Source organism: Suncus etruscus, chromosome 3 (assembly GCF_024139225.1).
Source record: "Suncus etruscus isolate mSunEtr1 chromosome 3, mSunEtr1.pri.cur, whole genome shotgun sequence".
NCBI lineage: Eukaryota > Metazoa > Chordata > Mammalia > Eulipotyphla > Soricidae > Suncus > Suncus etruscus.
In genome coordinates, this window is record NC_064850.1 from 47,809,473 (window position 1) to 47,831,719 (window position 22,247).

At 38.8% G+C, this 22,247-nt stretch overlaps 1 long non-coding RNA gene across 1 annotated transcript in view; it reads right to left on the reverse strand.

Moving 5' to 3' along the window:
* Positions 1–2,743: 2,743 nt before the first annotated feature.
* The window catches only part of LOC126003365 (uncharacterized), a 1,166,220-nt gene continuing 1,146,716 nt past the window's right edge, over positions 2,744–22,247 (reverse strand). The window contains exon 3 of the long non-coding RNA XR_007493784.1: positions 2,744–2,802. This is a non-coding gene — a long non-coding RNA (uncharacterized LOC126003365). The remainder of the gene's footprint in view (positions 2,803–22,247) is intronic.

Sequence of the window (22,247 nt, forward strand, 5' to 3'; positions counted from 1 at the left end):
TGGTGCCTTTAAAAGCCTCTGCATCCCTCCATTTTTGGTTTCCTGTTCTCTGCGGGAGACTGCTGTGGAAGGCTCCTAGGAACTCAATCCCATCAACGTCTGCCAGCCAGGAAACGGAGGAGCAGGCTGCTCTGCTTTGCTCTAAGGCCTTGAGAATCTCCTAGCCCGTGAATTGTACCAGGACACGCAGTAAAAGCTCTGCTACAAGTGTGTCAATGGGGAAACAACGCAGGACAACAGCATGCATAGAGAATGAAGATGGCAGCTCTGATGACCCAGAAAGTATCAAATACACAGTCAACCTTTCAGATAAGGAGTTTAGACTAGTAATATGGAGGATGCTCATAGAATCAAATAAAGAATAGATCAAACTGAAGAAAACACAATCAGAAAACTCCAAACTGAAATAACAGGATGATCTAGCACATCTAAATGACCAATCACTATTGAGGAAATTAAAAGAGAAATCAAAAGTCTTCCCCCAAACAAAAGCCCAGGCCCAGATGGATTCACTAACAAATTCTTTCAAACCTTTCTAGAGGAACTACTCCCAATACTTTTCAGGCTCTTTCTTTATCACCCTGATACCAAAACCAGACAGAGATGTTGCAAGAAAAGGAAACTACAGTCCAATATCCCTGATGAACACAGATGCAAAGATCCTCAACATAATTTTGACAAATAGAATCCAATGCCTCATCAAGAAGGTCATAAACCACAACCAAGTAGGACTCATTCCAGGAATGCAAGCATGGTTTAACATACATAAATCAATCAACATAATAAACCATATCAGCAAAAAGAAAAATAAAAACCATATGGTTGCACCAATAGATGTATAGAAAGCATTTGATAAGGTCCAAAACCCATTCTTGATAAAAAAAAAAAAAACTCATCAGGATGGAAATAGAAAGAACTTTTCTCAATATAGTCAAGGCCATCTACCACAATCCAATGGCAAATATTATTATCAATGGTGATAAATTAAAAGCCTTTCCTCTTAAATCTGGTACAAGACAAGGATGCCCTCTCTCACCACTCCTATTCAACATAGTGCTGGAAGTTCTTGCCATAGTGATGAGGCAAGAAAAATATATCAAGGGCATCCAGATAGGTAAGGAAGAAGTCAAGCTCTCATTATTTGCAGATGACATGATACTATATTTAGAAAACCCTAAAGACTCTAGCAAAAGCTTCTAGAAACAATAAATTTATATAGCAAACTGGTAGGCTAAAAAATTAACACATAAAAATCAATGGCCTTCTTATACACCAATAATGATAGAGAGAAATGGACATTAAAAAAACAATCCCATTCACATTAATGTCACACAAACTCAAATATCTTGGAGTCAACTTAACTAGAGATGTGAAGGACCTATACAAAGAAAAGTATAAAACCCTGCTTCAAGAAATAAAAGAGGACAGAAGGAAATGGAGACACATACCCTACTCATGAATTAGCAGGATTAACATAATTAAAATGGCAATATTTCCCAAAGCATTGTATAGATTTAATGCAATACCTCTAAGCATACCAATGACATTCTTCAAAGAAGTAGATCAAACACTCCTGAAATTCATTTGGAACAATAGACACCCACAAATAGCTAGAGCAACCCTTGGGAAAGGGCGTATGGGAGGTATCACTTTTCCAAACTTTAAAGTGTAATACAAAGCTATAGTCATTAAAACACCATGGTACTGGAATAAGGACTTACCCTCAGATCAGTGGAACAGACTTGAGTATTTAGAGAATGTGCCCCAGATATATAGTCAATCTTCTATAAAGGGGCAAGACATCCAAAATGGAGCAAGGAAAGCCTCTTCAACAAGTGGTGTTGGAGCAACTGGTCAGCAAAAACTGGTTAGCAAAAAAGCAAACTCAGACCTCCATATAACAGCGTGCACAAAGATCAAATCCAAATAAATTAAAGACCTGTATATTAGACCCCAAAACATAAGGTATATTGAACAACAAATAGGTAAAACACTCCATGACATTGAGACTAAAGGCATTGTCAAGGCAGAAACAGCATTCTCCATACAAATGGAAACAGAGATAAACAGATGGGACTATATTAAGCTGAGAAGCTTCTACACAAAAGCTTCTATACAAAAGCCACCCACACAATAGAAGAAACTACTCACCCAATACCTGTCAGACAAGGGGCTAATATCTAAGATACACAAGTTTTTGACAGAACTTAACAAGAAAAAAATCTAACCCCATCAAAAAATTGGGAGAAGATCAGATCAGTGGAATAGGCTTGAGTTCTCAGAGAATGTTCCCCAGACATACAAGCACCTAATTTTTGACAAAGGAGCAAGAAATCCTAAGTGGAGCAGGGAAAACCTCTTCAACAAGTGGTGCTGGCAGAACTGGTTAGCCACTTGCAAAAAAGCAAACATAGACCCCCAGTTAACATCATGTATGAAGGTAAAATCCAAATGAATTAAAGATCTTGATATCAGACCTGATACCATAAGGTATATAGAACAACATGTAGGTAAAACACTCCATGACATTGAGACTAAAGGCATCTTCAGGGAGGAAACTGCACTTTCCAAACAAGTGGAAACAGAGATAAACAGATGGGAATACATCAAGCTGAGAAGCTTCTGCACCTCAAAAGAAATAGTGCCCAGAATACAAGAGTCACCCACCATGTGGGAGAAATTGTTCACTCAATACCCATCAGATAAGGGGCTAATCTCCAAAATATACAGGGCACTGACAGAACTTTACAAGAAAAAAACATCTAATCCCATCAAAAAATGGGGAGAAGAAATGAACAGACTCTTTGATAAAAAAGAAATACAAATGGCCAAAAGACACATGAACAAATGCTCTTCATCACTAATCATCAGGGAGATGCAAATCAAAACAACGATGAGATACCATCTCACACCACAGAGATTGGCACACATCACAAACAATGAGAACAATCAATGCTGGCGGGGATGTGGAGATAAAGGAACTCTTATCCACTGCTTGTGGGCATGCTGTCTAGTCCAACCTCTATGGAAAGCTATATGGAAATTCCTCCAAAAACTGGAAATTGAGCTTTCATTCAACCCAGCTATTTCACTCCTAGGGATATACCCTAGGAACACAAGAATACAATACAAAAATCCCTTCCTCACACCTATATTTATTGCAGCACTATTCACAATAGCCAGACTCTGGAAACAACCAAGATGCCCTTCAACAGATAAGTGGCTAGAGAAACTGTGGTACATGTACACAATGGAATATTATGCAGCCGTCAGGAGAGATGAAGTCATGAAATTTTCCTATACATGGATGTACATGGAATCTATCGTGCTGAATGAAATAAGTCAGAGGGAGAGAGATAGATGCAGAATAGTCTCACTCATCTATGGGTTTTAAGAAAAATAACAGTGACTTTTGCAACAATTCTCAGAGACAATGAGAGGAAGGTGGAACTTCCAGCTCACTTCAAGATGCTCACCACAAAGAGTGGTGAGTGCAGTTATAGAAATAACCACACTGAGAACTACCATAACTATGTGAATGAATGAGGGAACTGGAAAGCCTATCTAGAGTACAGGTGGGGTTGGGGTGGGATGGAGGGAGATTTGGTACATTGGTGGTGGGAATGTTGCACTGGTGAAGGGAGGGTGTTCTTTACATGACTGAAACCTAATCACAATTATATTTGTAATCAAGATATTTAAATAAAGATATTAAAAATGGGGAGAAGAAATGAACGAATAATTTCTCTAAGAAAAAATACAAATGGCCAAAGGCACATGAAAAAATGTTCCACATCACTACTTATCAGGGAGATGCAAATCAAAACAACGAGGTACTATTTCACGCCACAGAAACTCACACACATCACAAAGATCAAGAGCAATAAGTGCTCCCAGAGATGTGTGGAGAAAGGCACTCTCATTCACTGCTGGTGGGAATGCCGTCCAATCTTTATGAAAATCAATATGGAGATTCCTCAAAAAACTGCAAATTAAGCTCCTATATGATCCAACTATACCACTCCTAGGGATATACCCTATGAACACAAAAATCCAATACAAAAGTCCCTTCCTCACACCTATATTCATCGCAGCACTATTTACAATAGCCAGACTCTGGAAACAACAAGATGACCTTTAATAGATGAGTGCCTAAAGAAAATATACACAGTATTATGTATAAATTATATACTATGTATATGAATATTATGTATATGAATATGTATATTATGTACATGAATATTATGCAGCCAGTCAGGAGAGATGAAGTCATGAAATTTTCTTATACATGGATGGATATGGAAACTATATGCTGAGTGAAATAAGTCAAAGGGAGAGAGATACATACAGAATAGTCTCACTTATTTGTGGGTTTTAAGAAAAATAAAAGACACTATTGTAATAATACCCAGAGATGTGGCCCTGAAGGACCAGATCACAATATGAAGCTTACCTTGAGGAGGGGTGTGTACAGTTAGAACACTAACAACCTAACAACTACCAAGAGTTAATGAGTGAGAGAAGTAGAATGCCTTTCTCAAAGGCATGGGGTGTGGTTGGAGGGAAATGGGTGGATTGGTAGTGGGAATGTTGCACTGGTGAAGGTGGGTGTTCTTTTGTGGCTAAAATCCAATTACAGTCATGTCTGTAATCAAGGTGTTTAAATAAAGATATATTGTATTTTCCGGCGTATAAGACGACTTTTGAAACAACAACAAAAAAAAGTCAACCGAAAATCGGGGGTCGTCTTATACGTGGAGTATATCCCGAAAATGTTTCAATATGCCGCTAAACGCAACAAAAAAATCAGGCCGCAGAGTTTCCAAATCTCTTTTATGGGGGCTCCCAAATTATACTCAGGAGATCTGGGGGCCACTTCTGGCAAAACCCAGCTAACCGTGTTGGTGGTTTAGTGCTAGGGTCCGAGGATGGGGTGTTGTTTGGTTCATGTAGTGGGGGAGATTAACTGACGCCACCAGGGAATTGCCAGAAAAGGTGCCTATGATAAGAGACCAATCACTGAAAGGCTGCTCGGACCACCTCTCTAACTCAGCCAATCCACGCAGGCTTTTTATGCATGCAAATGTTTTGAACACTGTCAAAAGCCTGCTCAGATTGGCCTGAGTCAGAGAGGAAGTCTATTACAGTATAACCTTTGAACCTTTGCTTGTTGTGATTGGCTCACTGTGGTACATACAGTTGCAGCAAAGGAACGGTTCTGTTTGATACAGCGAATATAGGCCTAAACCTATGTTTTAACTGCAAAATTGGGAAGTCGTCTTATACGCCCAGTCGTCTTATATGCTGGAAAATACGGTATATAAAAATAAAATAAAAAAGAGAAAGACTTGAATAGTTTCCATTACATCCTATTAGATAAAAGTATAAAAACAGAGACATGTCAGATAAAAAATTCTTTGCTCAAACTACAATAATCAGAGCCTTCAAATATATTACTCCTTATTATAATCCATATCCCTTATGTATTTATAAATGCTGTCACCAGGAAGGGCAACCTGACTTATTTCCTCTATAAAATAGCTCTATTAATACATGCTTCTACATATGTCTCCTTGACTGTTATCTGATATCTCCATTCATATTCCAGAAATCATTTTAGAGTTTGAGGTTTTGAAATAAATAATTCAAGGTAAAAGTTACATTGTGGTCTTTTTAATTTTTCACTTTTTAAAAAGAATTAATTATTTTAGAGATGTATAGGATTTTGCTCATTAAATGTCCATTGGAATATAAAAACTCCATAAATTATAAAAGAAGGTGAGTTTTGAAAGCTCTGTTTTGATATGTAGTATATCAGTTCATTTAACACTTTTGTTCAGTGGGAAACAGCCAACTTTCAGCAGTACTTGGGAATTCATTGCTCCAGAAAATCACTAATGATCCCCAAATGTCTCTAGGAAACCAAATAAATGAAACAATTGCTAACTGAAGGACCAACAATAGAATTACAACTCCAAAACACTTAGCAGTGTGGCTCAAGAATATTGGTGGGAGAGATAGATAAATCGACATCAATTTTTCTGATACCCTTTATTCAATAGTGTCCAAGAGACAGCACCTGTGCTGATGATGCCCAATCATCTGACTTTTTCATCAGAGCCTCCACTACATTCTTCTTTTCCTTCCTTCCTCCTTCCTTCCTTCCTTCCTTCCTTCCATCCTCCTTCCTTCTTCTTCCTTCCTTCCCTTCTTCACTTCCTTCCTCCTTCCTTCCTTTCTTCCTTTCTTCCTCCTTCCTCTCTTTCTCTCTTTCCTCTCTTTCTTTCTTTCTTTCTTTCTTTCTTTCTTTCTTTCTTTCTTTCTTTCTTTCTTTCTTTCTTTCTTTCTTTCTCTCTCTTTTTCTTTTTCTTTCTTTCTTTCTTTCTATCTTTCTTTCTTTCTTTCTTTCTTTCTTTCTTTCTTTCTTTCTCTTTCTCTCTTTCTTCTTTCGTTCTTTCTTTCTCTTTCTCTCTTTTTTCTTTCTTTCTCTCTTTCTTTCTTCTCTTCTTTCTTTCTTTCTTTCTTCTTTCTCTTTCTCTCTTTCTTCTTTCGTTCTTTCTTTCTCTTTCTCTCTTTTTTCTTTCTTTCTCTTTCTTCTTTCTTTCTTTCTCTTTTTCTTTCTCTTTCTTTCTTTCTTTCTTTCTCTCTTTCTTTATTTCTTTCTCTTTCTTTCTCTTTCTTCTTTCTTTCTTTTCCTTTCTTTCTTTCTTTCTTTGTTTCTTTTTCTCTTTCTTTCTTTATTTTTCTCTCTTTCTCTCTTTCTTTCTTTTTTCTTTCTTTCTTCTTTCTTTCTTTCTTTCTTTCCTTTCTCTCTCTCTCTTCTTTCTTTCTCCTTTCTTTCCTCCCTCCTTTCTTTCCTTCCTTCCTTCCTTCCTTCCTTCCTTCCTTCCTTCCTTCCTTCCTTCCTTCCTTCCTTTTTCTTCCTTTTTCTTTCTTTTTCTTTCTTTCTTGTCACAAATTACTTCTGGCAGACTCAGGGGACCATACGGGATGCTGCAGACTGACACAGTGAGCTTCATGCAAAGCAAACTTTCTACCTGCTTAAGGCTCCACTTCATCTTTCAACCCTGAAGTCCAGTTGCCTGGAGCCTTGGGGAAAGTCTTGTCACTGGCAGCTTCCTTTCTCATGTACCCTGAGGATCAAGATACATACATAACAGAGTAGCAGAAGAAAAGAATGAGCCAATCTGCAAAGCAAATGGGAGAGGCAAGCTAACTCATTCTCCTCATCACTTAGGAAAAGAGGCAAACCTACAAAATCTCTCAGTTGGTTCTGGAAATGTAACTCCAGCCTCCTGAGTAACTACACTGAGTTCTGTGCTACCCAGCAAAATAAAATAGGCTCAACCAAAATCCTTCCACAGCACCAAAGAGTCCGACCAAGGACTTGATCTAGACCTAGTTCCATTTCTGAGTGAGCAGGCAGCCTGCATTTATATCAGGAGCCAGCGAAGCCCCATAACATGCTGGATGCATAAATGCCTCCCTCCCTCTTCTGAAGAATCATCAACACCCCAGGGAGCTGAGCCAGCCAAGACAGAGCTTCCCCCTCCTTCCTTGCCCTTCACACGAGGTGTGCTCTGAACACATTTTCTCTGCAGCTGGAAGCTTTGCTGCAGACAGACGGATCTTGCATGGCGAGGCTGCATGTTTACAGCCTAACTTTTTTAGGAAGGAATTTGGAAAACTTCCCAGATACCCCATCTGCCCCGAACCCTTGCACCTAGGAGGAGAAGGCCTATGAGGGAGACAGCGCAGACGACTAAGTTTATTAGCGCTGGCCAGGCTACTCTGTCTTCCAGAGCGCCAACAGGGGGTGAGCCCGTCAGAAACCCGCCTGCTGGCAGGCCGGCAAATCCAAGCTGACAGGATCGCTAGGTTGTCCCCTACTGAAGGCAAGGAGCACTTCTCATTGGAAAAACTCAGCACCCGCTGAGGGCTGGGTCAGGGCAGCAGATGCCTTTGAGAATCATCAGCCCTTTCTTTTCAATCCCTAGGATTTGGACGGAATTTCTTTCCCCTTTCCCCGCAGGAGAGTGTGGAGGGGTGGCCACTGGCGTGAAACTCTTATGATTTTTTCTACAATCAGTCTCCATGGTCCAACCCTGACATCCTACAATGACATCCACAGATGGAAGGGAAGAGGATAATAGCTGATATTTGATCCAGCAGTTTGGACTTCCGTTAAACATTGAATAAAATATTTATTCATGCTCATTTCAGAGATCTTTTATTTTACTTTTCCAGTTTTATAATGTTCCTGAAGTCACTTTCCTTACGCTAGCCTTGACTGAAACTTGCCATGTATTTTTTTTCCTGAAATTAGTTTTGCCCCTAGTGCTTCCCACAGGGGACCAGACCCAGTGCCAGGATCAAATTAGGGTTGGTTCTACGCAAGAAAAATGCCTCATGCTCTCTGCTACATCTATGGCTTGAGAATGGATATTCTGCAGCCAGGAAAAAATATTTGCTTTATAACAACTGAGAACGAACTGTTGTTTTCTAGAAGGCTCTGCAAACTATCCAAAGAGAAATAGTTGGTTGAGTTTCTATTTTAGCTTTTAGTAAAAAAAAAAATGTTACAACTTAGATAATTAGCATTTCTGTTTCTCTTCTGCCGAATAAACCATGCAAGATATAATATATATCTTTATATATATAAATCTGTACATTTTATGCATGATTTCCCTTAATACTCCTTGCCAAAACACAGCTAAATGGTGGGTGGGTTCTCAAAGAATTCATTGTGTAGGCTATGATCTGTCTTCAAAATAATCCAGAAGAAAATAAAGCAAAACCATTCAGAAAATTCCTCTTGTCTTAAAGTTTCCCTTTTGAATTTGGAGTTTATGTGCTTCACATGCCCTGAGCTTCCCTAAGATGTTTGGATCCATGAACTCAGGGAAGTCCAAAAGAACCAATAAAGTGTGTAATATTACCTAAAATGTGCTACTTAGGAGCATAAGAAAATAATTTGGGGACTCTTCAATTATATTTACTATATTCCATTTAAGTCTCCCTTGTATTTCTGAAATACAAGGACTATTTTAGGGAGGAAAATAAGAGAAAAGAGGGTGTGTTATTAATGTTATTAATTTATCAATGGTATTAAAACTAATGTTATTAATGAGGGGCATGTTCCAAATCTGTGACATTCAACATGACAGCTGCTAGCCTCACTGGACTAGCAGACTAATAAGTTGGGTGGTATAAGAACTAGTAAGACTGAGGAATAAGATTTTTCTGTTTCATTTAATTTTACTTATATGAACATAAATATTAACTTTAGGTGCCAGGGTAATAAATAGCTCAGATGATGAAGTGCATGATTGGTATTCTGGTGGCACCAGTTGGTTCCCAGCACTAAATGGTTCCATAGGCACTGCTGAGTACAATCCACTCAGAATACAATTCACTGAAGTAATCCTTGAGCAACACTGGATATGGACCCAAAATCAAAAAATAAAGAAAAAAAATTAAAAACCAGAACTATTAACTTTAATTTTAGGGACAATGATGGTTACAATAAGTACTTCTTGATTAAACAGCAGAGAATGAGAGATCGCAAATTTGCTTAAGCTTAATATTTAGACAATTAGTGAATTTATACGTGAAAGCAGAAGAGCACTGTTTCTCTGAAAGCTACCTTCTTCCTATGGTGCCCTGACTTTGCACTGTCACTCCTTCCCTCCACCAGCCCTGCTGAATGGATCCAAATAAAACTTTGGATTCAGAATTCTCCCATGGTTCCCTAAGTCTAAAATAATTTCTTAATCAAGGATTGAAATTCGCTGTCAAAAACAAAGGAAAAAATTGTAGTAACTCTTTTTGTTTTACTTTGAATATCTCAAGGCAAGAGCACACACAACTTTTTTTTTTAATTTGGCGCAATGATTATAATGAATAAAGGCACACTTACATTGAGAATTCACTAAAATTCATGCTGACTATTTAAACTCTATCAAGTAATGGAGCCCTTCGAGATCCACAGGGGAATTATTCCAGCAAGCAATTAGACTATTCTTAGGAATTAAACTACAGAGAATGAGTTAAACTGGAGTATTTTTTTTTAAATTCACTGACTTTAAAAAAAAAAAAGGAAAGGAAATCTAACAACTTCCCAGCTGGTATGTTGTATTTTCACTTGGAGGACTCAGCCCAGCCTCCTTGAAAGGGTGAATATCCAAATGAATCATTATCTTCAGTGTCCTCTAAGCAGAACAGAGTGGAGATGGATAAACAAGCTAGTCTAGATAATAGTGTCTTTTACTCTATCCTTGTCTCTGTCTCTATCTGAGTCTTTCCTTCCACCCCATGTATGTAGAATTGTGAAAAGAAAAAAAGTAATTAGAGACACCAGGCAAGGTCCATAATAAATAAAATCCCCAAGAGATAGAAAATTATCTACTATCAAATCATTCAAACAAAAGAGTTAGAAGGATGTTTATTAAATGAAGAAATGAGAGAATGGGAAGGTAAGTCTCTGTCAACTTTCAGGGATTGTACTTCACATCTCAATGTCCAATTTGGCATGATTTTACAGAAAATATATCATTAAAGCATTCCAGTTGAAGAAAAAAAGAAATGGATTAGACTGTGATCCTCAACACTTTTGTAGCTAGAAACCCTTTCTGGCCTGGTTTCCTTCTTGGGTCACCCCTGTCCAACCAGGTGCCATCCATGTTCTCATGGTGTAATTCATCCTCCATTTACGTAACTCTCACTGGTAGCACCCTTAGAATTTTCTGGAGGGCCCCTGTGGTATCTGGATGAGAAACCAAGGGATTAGAGAAACCCTAGTGTAAAACTAATGGGAACAAGATCAACAGAACCTGAAACTGAGAAAGCTAAGGGAGTGGGGCACTGAGGGTCAAGGGAGTGATCCCAGATGCCTATGAGAGATAGCAGCAGATATCAGATACCAGATGCAGAGATAGCAACATCAATACCTACTGCAAACTCAGATACTGCAATACAAAAATAAATTTTAAAGAATCAAATCTGCTTTAGTCTTTCTATATATATAATATAAAGATATATTTTGAGTGAAATATGGCCACAGTAATGGCTTTTAATGCAATAGACATCCCTTGCTATAGGTTTTACACCACAGATTTTTGTACAAATACAAGGCACTAGTATGACAAGTCAACAGCACATTGCTCAAATGATGTGTCACCGAAGGGTATGTTTCATGCTCATCCCATGTGTATTAACTTAAACATCCTCTTCTAAATGCAAAGCATTAACTGGGTTCTATTATAGCCACCATTCAAATAACAGTAAACATGGCCTGTTTCCACTTGGAATAAAATCTTGTATTGTATTTTCTATAATCCAATTTCTAGACAAGCCTTTCAAAACTTTTTTCCCTAAAAATACTCAGATCACACACATTCTTCTTCACGCATTTATTACTTTAGATAATTTGATTAATAGTGTTATCATGATGCTTGCATTTCCACATACAGCTTCTATGTAGTGTAGAGTTTGAGCCTTTAGGATAAGCGCTTGGAGCCAAACGTGCAGCATCATTGAGGAACATACTGAAGATGTTTCCTTTACTCCAAGAAAAGATGGTGGTCCAGGAAGATGCCAGGGATGTCTCCAAAACCCCAAAAGCAATCCAACACAGTAATCCAGAAATACAGCCTGCTTTCTGCCTTGCTTGGGGCGGAGAATGCAGACTGACAGCAGGTTATCGCAGAAATCTAAAAACAATGCCTGACTCCTCTCTCTAAGGGGCAGAACTCTCCAAGAAATGGAACTAGACATGCACTAGAAAATCAACAGTCCTGGCAAAAAGCTCTACCCTAGGTCTTTGATGCAGGCAACAATCCCCACCACCCCCTCCCCCCCTCCCCCCCCCCCACACTACAACTCATTCTGTGAAGCATTCATATTGGAGAAACTTGCTTGGCGGGGAAGGGGATAATTCCAGATGTCTGATCGGCCACCTCTTAAAGCCCTGATTCAGGGCAAGAGAAACAATCACTTTTCTACCCCTCTTTCCCCTTGTTCAGGAGAGCACTGGTGAGGCAAGGCTGGTGGCAAAAGTGGGAAGGGATGCTAGGACTCTAGGCTAGTTCTTAAGGGTCTTAGTCACAAATGATTGTTCAATCCAATATGTGTATCTGTCTGTCCCTCACAATATTTTCTGATCTCAAGGGCATGAGAGGGCATGTTGAGTCTAGAAACTTCTGGGTTCAAGCTTCTATAGCCATTTGCCAATGGTGCTTCTCAAGGAAATCCACTGGGATTAGGTGCTCAAGGATCTGCTTCCACAGAGCACTGAAGAGGCAACTAGCTCATCATCTCAGCTTGGCACCACACTATGTCTTCCTCCTGGCAGAGAGAATGGCATATACTCGCCAAGTGATCTAGGGCATCAGGAAAGGTCATACAGTTCACCAGCTTTACACACACTCTGGGGCACGATCTCTTCCTTAGTTCTAGACAGCCAACTGGACTGGAACTGTGACTCTGGTGCTCATCAAAGAACTGCAGGAAATTGGCACTTGGGCCCAGCTGCAGGCAGGAAAAACTGGTAGCTCCTGCCCTGTGTAGACAGCACCCCTAATGTCTATCAGCACTCCCAAAGTCCACCAGTAATAAAGGGCAGGGGCTGGCTTGGGACTCATGGTGTCTCTGCCCTCCCCCAATTCTGACGTTTTTATGGGCCTTACGCAATTAACTACTGAAATGCATCGTAACACTCTCTCCTTTGACAGCCAAGTATTGATTTTTTCATCATTTCCAAGTCTCCTCCAGTACCGATAAATGTACTTTGGTTACAGCTAATGCTCTGTGTACCTGTATTACACGTGGGGGTGACGCCATTTATTCTTGGGTGACAAGTAGAATGTCCGAGCCTGCCTCCGAGGGCGGGACTGTGACAACCACTGTCCTTGTCTTTACCAAAGTTAGAGACCTCTGTTTAATAAGACCCTTTGCCTTCACTTGAAAAGGGGGAGGGTGCTAAATACCAATCTTTTATAGATGTCAGTGGAGAAGAGAATTTAAAAGACATTCAGAGTGAAAAGATAGTTTCTTTTTTCTGAAAGTTGCCTCTCTGTGACCTACTGGCTTAGAAGGATTTTTACTAATATCTTTCCTTTCCTTGTGGAAAGGGGTAGAAATATTTTGATGGTTTTTCTATTTGGGCCAATGTTTTTATGCCTTTTTCATCGCTGTTCCAAGTTTCCTGCCTCGAATTAACCCATTAGAAAGTTAAGCCAGTGCTTGAAAAAGGATTTTCCTCAACAGGCTTTTGGCAGTGGTCACACCTCAGGTGATGCAGACTGAGGTCACATCCTCAGCAATAGCCAGTGGTGGGAGAGCGAAGGACAGAGGTTTTAACCTACTTTTTAGCAACAAGTCTTGTTCCTGGGACACGTCCCCAGCCTCACATTCAAGTGGGCGAGTGAAATGCGCTTCATTTTGCTTTGTTGGGAATAATATCATTTTAGCTTTAGCATCGAAGACAGATGCCAGCCTTTCACTCTGAACAGATGGTAATTCCATCTAATAGTGCATCTCTGTATTAGTAAGGTCTGTTGTGTATACAAACAGTAATAAACAGTAGGTAAGGATCAAAATAAATTTTAATTGTTGACATTAAATTCTGGCAGCCACCGCTCCAAGGCTGTAATATTCCTTTTTCAAAGCTGTCAGATTTTCTAAGGCTGAAAACACTTTCCCTTAAGTTGCCAGGTCCTGCTTTCTTTCAGTCAAACAATCTGTAGGCTCCCTCGCTCTGGTGCTTCCTTCATCAAAATACCTGTTTTCTTTTGGGGAGAGGGGTTGGACCACATCCTGTGTTTCTCATGGTCTACTCGTGGTTCTTTGCTCAGAAATCACTCTTGGCAGGCTCAGGGAACCATGTGGGATGCTGGAGATTGAACCCAGGTCAGCTATGTGCAAGCGAAATGTCCTCCCCACTGTGCTATTGCTCCAGCTCCAATATCTGTTTTCTTACATGAAAATAAGGCACCTGGGGTCCTAGGGATTGGTGGCACATCTAGGCAACAATCTGCTTCCATTGGAGGATATTATTTCACAAAGGATTTGGCAGGAAATATTCCACCCAACTCTTACATGGGGAGGCAAGGGAGAACCACAATATTATCAAAGCCACATTTTTATTCGTTAGAAGGTTTCCTACTGAATTTATTTTTTGTTTCTCTGAAAAGTTGGGCATTCCTGAACTTCGCTGCAAGTGACATCATGGTTTTCATTTGTTTTCCCTGCCTGAATCTGAGCAATTTCCCTGTGGCAGTCCCTGCCAATCCAACGGTTCTTCCCCAGGGGCTTTACTCAGGGCTTTATAACAGTGCCCTCAAGACCCAAGTCCTTTTCCATAACACCTCCAGCAAGGCGATCTGGTATGTCAAAAAGGAAGAGCTGCTATTTATTTTCCAAAGCTGCCACATTAATAAGAAAAAAAAAAATCATTGCAAGGGAAAAAAAAAACAGTTTGGCATTCAGGCGACTGTTCAATAACAAACATGCTTGGCAATCATATTTCTTTAAAAAAGGGATGTATTTTTTAATCATGAAAAATATATTGCTCCCACCATATGGGATAACCAACGACTCACCAACCGATTTAAGATGCAGCATATTGAGTTGACCATATGTTACAGCGCTGCTGAATGGCTGAGTGATTCATGCCCGTCACATTCTAGTATATCAATTAAAGCTCCTTGAAGTCTGCATGATTTGTGTCTCTGTTATTAAACCCTGCTAATTCATCCCACTTACACATCTGTTATAAATCTCTAGAAGTGCTGCATGATTCATGGCGATCTGTGAGCATGCTCCAGCAAATTCTTCTCCTTGTAATTAACAGTAAATTGTTTTACTGCCATGCAATGAATTTTTCAGTTCCATTGCAAATGAACTCCTAAATGTGCGGTTCTTTCCTAAGGACTGACTTATATCATTAGGCAATTAAAAAGGACTGCGTTGAACCAAGCGCTTTTCATCAAGAGCAAAGCAACATTGCTTACTATGACTTCAGAGCCACGGAGATGTGACATAGTGGTGGAAAGGAGACAATCACTCTCGCTGTGGACAAAAGGCACAACCAAACAACCAACTGAAACTCAAAAAGAAGTGAGCCAGGAGGGTTTCCCGAGGGCTGAGGCCTAGGAAGGGCTCCATACTCTGGGTGAAGAGACAAGTTTGTGCAGATACTGTTTCTCATCAGAAGTGACTTCAGTCATCTGTCCCGACTGAGTTTCACAGATTGCTTCTCACTTCTCAAGTCGTAGAGCGGTGCCTTTCTTCTTGAAATAAATAATTGGATAATTAGCTAAGGTGGATCATCAGAGGATTCCAGTGCCGCTCAAGTGTTCTTGTCAAAGGTGAAGCAAATTCATTTCAGCTCTGTCTCCTCAGCTCTTCGAAGAGCTTTTGATATTTTTTACCCCCCCCCCACTACTTTCTTGGCAGCGACCTGAGTCCATACATCAAGTCAGTAGTTTAACAACAAATGGAATTAAATTCAAAGAAGGGAGACTAATTGAAGGACAGCAACCAAAGTGTTTGGGAATGTGCTTTTTTTTTTTAATATGGCATGCCACATTTGCATGATAATTTTTTCCTTTTTAGCATGGAGCCGAAAGTGACTAGCTTAATGAGGGATTATTCCAGACAGGAAGGAACAAGATGCATTCAGAGGCAACAACAAAGATTGTATTAGGAAACAAAAACCCAGGCAGCCCCCAGAAGGAGGTGGATGATTGGTTTATGCGCTGTGAATAAAAAGATAGAAAAATATTTATATTAGTATTCACTAATGACTACATATACAAGATCGCTATAATTAAAATTATAAATTAACATATTAAGGGTGCTTGTTTAATCACTCTGGGTTCGATTCACAATGAAAAGACTTATGTCCCTGCATGCAAAACAATGTATGTTTTCAACCAAGCAGCAGACAGCCAATATGTATTACTTTGGATTCCAGGAGGAGGATAAAAAATACTGAATGCATCATTAATTAGTTACTTTATGAGAGAGGGACACTTCTAAACTTGTGGTTTAGAGGTCAACTCAACATGAGCACAAGACTACTTCTTTGTTCCTGGTGACATGGACTTCCAAAGGGTTCAAATTGTATTTGAACTGCAAAGGGCCAAAGGAAATACAGGGGCTAGATTTCCGGGGTCATCTTAAACACAATTTCAACCAGAACTGTGAGGAATCCATGCCACATTACATACTCAAAAAGTAACTCTAGGCCTACCAGGCATGACTTTCATACACTATCTGAGAATTATGACCTGCAGAGAGATGAGGCTGTTCTCAGATAAAGGGTCCTGCACCGAAGTTCTCAGGTTCTGCCATAGGAACCTAAATAAAAGGCCTAACACTGTACTATTGATTCTGCAGAAAAAAAAACACGATTTTCAGGCTATTACTAATTGAGAGATTGTTTCAAATAATCGCAGACATTATAACTATCAAGCTTCAAAGAATTCTGCAGCCAACTCTATACAAATAACTTTGTGATTTCTGCAATGGAAATGTAAGGAGATGACATGGTTTCCTGATCCTCCTTCGAAAAGTTGAAGATGTCTTATGGGGATATGCTTTTTCAAATATTTTGAATAGCATCTCTGTGTTCTCTGAATCACTGATAAGGAACTTATATGATTCACACTTAGACTTAAGAGTTACATATTCAAGAGATACACCAGAATTCCTTCCAGAAGTATAAATCCTCTCTGCTTGTCTTTCTATTATTGAAAGAAATAGTGCTTGGAGAAACCTGAGATTGCAAGCCAATATTTCATTTTTTGATACCATATTGGTTTGCCATTCAAAAGGGCTTTCTCTTTCTTAAGTCATATTTCTATGACTTAATATCTATCAATTATATAGGATGACTAACTTTAGAGACACTCTAGAAAAGAACTAATGTGTCTATTGAAAGCAACAAAGGCAAGAATACACTGACCACAAAATTCTCATCATCAAAACAGAACACTTCCTAAAAATGGCAGTTTTTCTAAAAAATCAAACTGCAAAGAAACATTTTCCCTTCACATTTTTGCCGTGTGTCTGTATCCTGTTAAATAAAATACATTAAAAATCAAGAAATCTGGGGCCAGAGTGATAGCACAGAGTAAGGTGTTTGCCTTGCACATGACCAATACAGGACAGACCCTGGTTTGAATCCTGGCATCCCATATGGTCCTCCAAGCCTGTCAGGAGCGACTTCTGAGCACAGAGCCATGAGTAACCCCCAAAATCAAAAAAAAAATCAAGAAATGTAACACCTTTCTCCAGAGAATGCTGAAATAAATTCCCTTCACAAAAGAAATTTGCCAGAGATTAAAAGCTTGAACTTATTTACTTTTACTCTGAGGGTCACACAATAGGTATTATTTAGATCTATGTGGTACTGGGGATGAAACCTAGCCCCTTGTGCATACATGCATAAATTCTGTTCAATAAAAAGAGAGGATACATTGGGCAAGGGACTACCAATGTTCAAATTGCTCAAATCTTTATATTTCAGCAGACGCTTTTAAAGCCTAGAGAGACCTTATGGTCCCATATTCCTTTCTGATGACATTTATCTTGCTTTTCTTCCTTCATAGTATGTGCCAGACAATACTTTCCCTTCTACACATTTCTTTACCTGCCTTTTCTACAATTCTAAAATCTTTTCTGAACAGTGCTTCACTTTCCCTCCTTTATTTTTCTTTCCACTGACATTTTTTTTTGGTATTTGTTCTGTTTCCAGTGATGACCATCCATAACTTTGGTTCCTATCTAAATGCAGAAACATCATACCTAAGAGCAGCTTTTCTGTGGGTGAGTGGGTTATAATTGTCATGGATGCATTTCTATCAAGTGATCAAACTAAAGCTCATGGGTTTATTTTTCCCATATGTTCTTTTGTCTTTTTTCCATTATAGTTAATAGCATTGTCACATGCTACAATATTTACTGTCATCTTCGATTCTTCAATTCTTCTCTTATTTAAAACTATGGATTCCTTGTCTCAGGTCCCTTCCTTCTATCTTTACTTTTCTTTATCTGACTTAATACTGCCTTGCCTCTCAAAATCTAGCAGACTAAATTGACACAGCATCCTCTTATCTCTTCTAGATACCAAGTTCCAGAGAAATTTTTGTATATTTCTTTTTTTTTTTTTTTTGCTTTTTGGGGCCACACCCTGTCTGTGACAGTCGGGGGTTACTCCTGTGATGCGCTCAGAAATCATTCCTGGCTCAGGGGACCATATGGGATGCCAGGGATTGAATCAAGGTCCGTCCTGGATCTGCCATGTGCAACGCAAACGCCTAACTGCTGTGCTATCTCTCTGGCCCCAAATCTTTGCAAAATCTAAACCAATCTTAGCAATTCCAGGGAAATCTTTCTAAATTCTAGTCTTCTTTGCCAGCTTAGGAAGAACAGTATCATACTTGTAAACAAAGCCTAGAATATAGCATGTTCTCAATAAATTCCTGCAAAAAGTGGGGATAGTCCTTCACATTCCATCCGAGCTGACATGGCACCTGAAATAACTTCCCAACTTCCCCATCCAAGTTGTCTATCCCACAGTCTAAGCTTTCTCTTCCACTTTCTCTCATGTTGCCATGTCAACAGCTAAATGCTCCTGCCATCACTATCTCTTTGGACAGTTTTATCTTTGTATTCCCAAGAGAGCTTTTAATAGTGAACCTTTAATAGTTACTTAAATCATTGCAACCCAACTTTCACCGTCATATCATTGTTACTTAGTATCACCTCTTAATGCCAACAGCAAATTTGACTTTTGTAATTTTTTTTTTTGTGGTTTTTGGGTCACACCCGGCAGTGCTCAGGGGTTACTCCTGGCTCCATGCTCAGAAATTGCTCCTGGCAGGCACAGGGGACCATATGGGACGCTGGGATTCGAACCGATGACCTCTTGCATGAAAGGCAAACGCTTTACCTCCATGCTATCTCTCCAGCCCCGACTTTTGTAATTTTTGAGTAAACATTTAAAATGTGTATGGTAATTTCTTAGAAGACTGAAGAATTTGCCTATTTTTCTTTTAAGCACCAAGAAACTAAACTTGGTTGAGTGGCTAATAAAAAGACTGTTTTTACAATATAAGAAGTGATAAGTCACAGGATTAGATGGCTGTTCATAATTATGTTCCTATGAATCAAGTATGTTCCATGTAAAGCAAGAAAAATTAATGCCAACTTACTTGCTGGAATCATAGCTGCTAACAAGTCAAGTCTTGCTAATAATCATGGGATAATAATGCCACTGCCTACCCCTACCCAATCTAGGCACAAGTGACCCTGAGGCAGCACAGAATTATCTTGGAGTCTTCTTGGCACCCCATAGAATGGTTCAGTCATGGATTCAGTCCCTGAAAAACAGCTGAGACCTCAGGAAGAAATATCATGAGGCCTCACACAAGGCTATCTGGAGCCATCGAATAACACTAAATAGATCTGGAACCACAGACAGTGGCTGTGTCATGGAATCACACCAATTAGAATTCTCTTGATGACAGCAGCAATTCAGCTCTCCCAGTCATCTTGTCAACCTGCCCATGACACTTTGCTTAACCATGAACAGCCCAGTCTGAATCAAGATTAGGGAGAATACAAGAACAAGAGGAAAAGTGCAGAGTCCAAAGTTGATACACTGCTGACTTTTGTAGGGGTTGCTTCACAGGTACACAAAGATTTTTTCAAATCCACACAAATGAATTTACATACTGCTGATGTCTGTTCTGCTCCCATAGAAGTGCTCACACAGCCCACTGAATAGCAGAGAGATCTAAGAAACTTGCAGGTCAGAGGTGGTTTCAGTCCTTCAACAATATGGGACCATTCTTGGGATTCAGCCATGCCTAATATCTTTGAGGCAAAAGAAATAATTACTTTTTTCAGACAACAGCTAATCCATGTGAAAAATAAAATCTTGGCAACTAAAGTCTCATGCATTCAGACAAAAAGAATAATGTCAACTACTATTAGGGGGGGGAAGGCTTTTTTTAAAAAATGTCCCAACAAGTGAGAATTTAATTGATAATTGTATAATCACACTGTTTTATGAGGTAATAATCCAACTCCTGAGTGGATAAGAGAGGAAGCTAAGTTATTGCCTCATAAAGCAGCATGGTGGTCTGGTGAATGTCACCAATGGTGGAGATATAGGATGATGACAATAGCACTGTTATCACAAAAAGTCCAAATAAAACCATGGTAATGGCTGAAACTTGCCCAGGGCAAAAATACCCACATGCTATGATGGACCTGGTGTAAGAAGATGCTGCTATGTTAAATCAATGCCATTATTGCCTTAAAAAAAAAGAAGAGAAAAGAAAGCTGCATCCATTGGCTTTGCTGATTCACTACATGCAGTCAAATCTCTATTATTTTCTTCATTCAATAGTCATATGCATAGTTGATCAAACAGTTCTGTTATTTTTGAAATACTGTCTTGCTCACACGGTTTCAGAGGAGAATAGCAGATTTGAGCCAATGAGACAGACAGAAACTCCATAGTCCATAAACAAGTAATTAAACACTCAACACAGAGGGCTCACCACTTCCTACAGCCTTGATTGATCAAAAGAACCATGCACATTTGCTTCATCTATAGATAAAAAGGCTTTGGGAATGATTTTCAGAAACAAAGTTATTAACACAGTGGTGAGCACATCCAGTAGTAGCACCACAAAACTATTTTTTGAATGTATGTAACTAGAGCTTCATACCAAATAATCTTCTGCAAATAAAAATGGGTCTAACTAAAATTTTAAAACCACGAGTTATTTTCAAGTTTATTCTTATGAATACTATATGATTCCTTGGCAATAAATACCTGAACATTTACTATGGAATTTCATAATCTCAGTGAACATTCTGAAAAATGTGGTCAGTAGAATATAAAGTGTAGAGTCCCCAGAACCTTTGTCAGAAATAAGGGTTATTTGAAAGATTCTAAAGATCTGGGAGTAATTTTAAACATTGCTAGCATATTCTTGAAATTACATTTAGAAATCAGACAATATCCAAGTTACATTATAAATCTTTTACCTAATTCTAAAATGTTAGGTGTGATAAAAAGAGGATAAACTATATTCCTTTTTGTGCAATGTAATTGTAATATTTCTAAGAAGAAAAAAACTTTAAAATGAATAAAACTTGTTACACAATTCATCCCAATTAGAACATTCCTGGCATATTTGATGTAAAATATTAGAAAAAGATAATTATGTTACTTCCTATTTAATTTAGAATGTCAAATCCTTTTAGTGGGGGCATACAATTGTGCTGGGGCATATGCTCTAGGGTAACAGGGATGTAACTAGGGTTACTCACATAAAATGCAAGTGCCTTACCCTCTAGACTATCTCTCTGGTTCCAAAAGTCAGATACATTTTAGGAAAATTATTCTTTGCAGTACAAGTACATAATAAATTTTAATAAGAAATTTGAAAATGTCAACCAATACAAATGCTGATGATTTTTTCTCTGCTTTTGGTTGTCAAAAATACATGATCCTAAAAAAGGTATTTTCCCTAGAAATTAGGAAAAGTAAAATTATTATTCACACAAACTTAGTCTTCATTATGTCTAGGTAGACAGTTTATTTCTCTTTTAGGTTTTTTCCTAATTGAAAATAACTCTTCAAAGAGGTGAAAGATAAAAAATAAATTCCAGAAACTCTGATCTTTTTATGCCTCAAACCCTTAGGCAAAGATTCCTGAATTCTGACCTTTACAACAGGCTTTCAGCATTTTTTTTTCATTTTTTTATTTACTAATATTTTAAAAAGACACATTAAGTATGGATGAGGAGGTCGGTCACTTATGTATTTAATCATGGAGAAAAGAAAGTAGGATTAAGCACTTTGCTCCATCTTTTTTTGAGTATTCCATTAGGTAGTTATTATAGGGTCAGCAGAGAATGCAAGAAAGAGAGTGTAGAATGTCTACAATTCAACCACAAGTTTGGGGGTCACATGCAGTAGTGCTCAGGGTTTACTCATGTCTGTGCACAGGAATTAATTTTGGGAGGACTTGGGGGATGATATATAGTGATAGGGTTCAAATTGGGTTTGCCATGTGAAAAGCAAGTATTTTAGCATTCAAACTATCTCACAAGGAAAGGATTTGGGGGGCAAGGAAGTGCCCAGGGGTTAATCCTGGCTCTTCTCAACGAATTTCTACTTTGGTGCTCAGGAGAACACATGAGATGCCAGAGAAGAAACC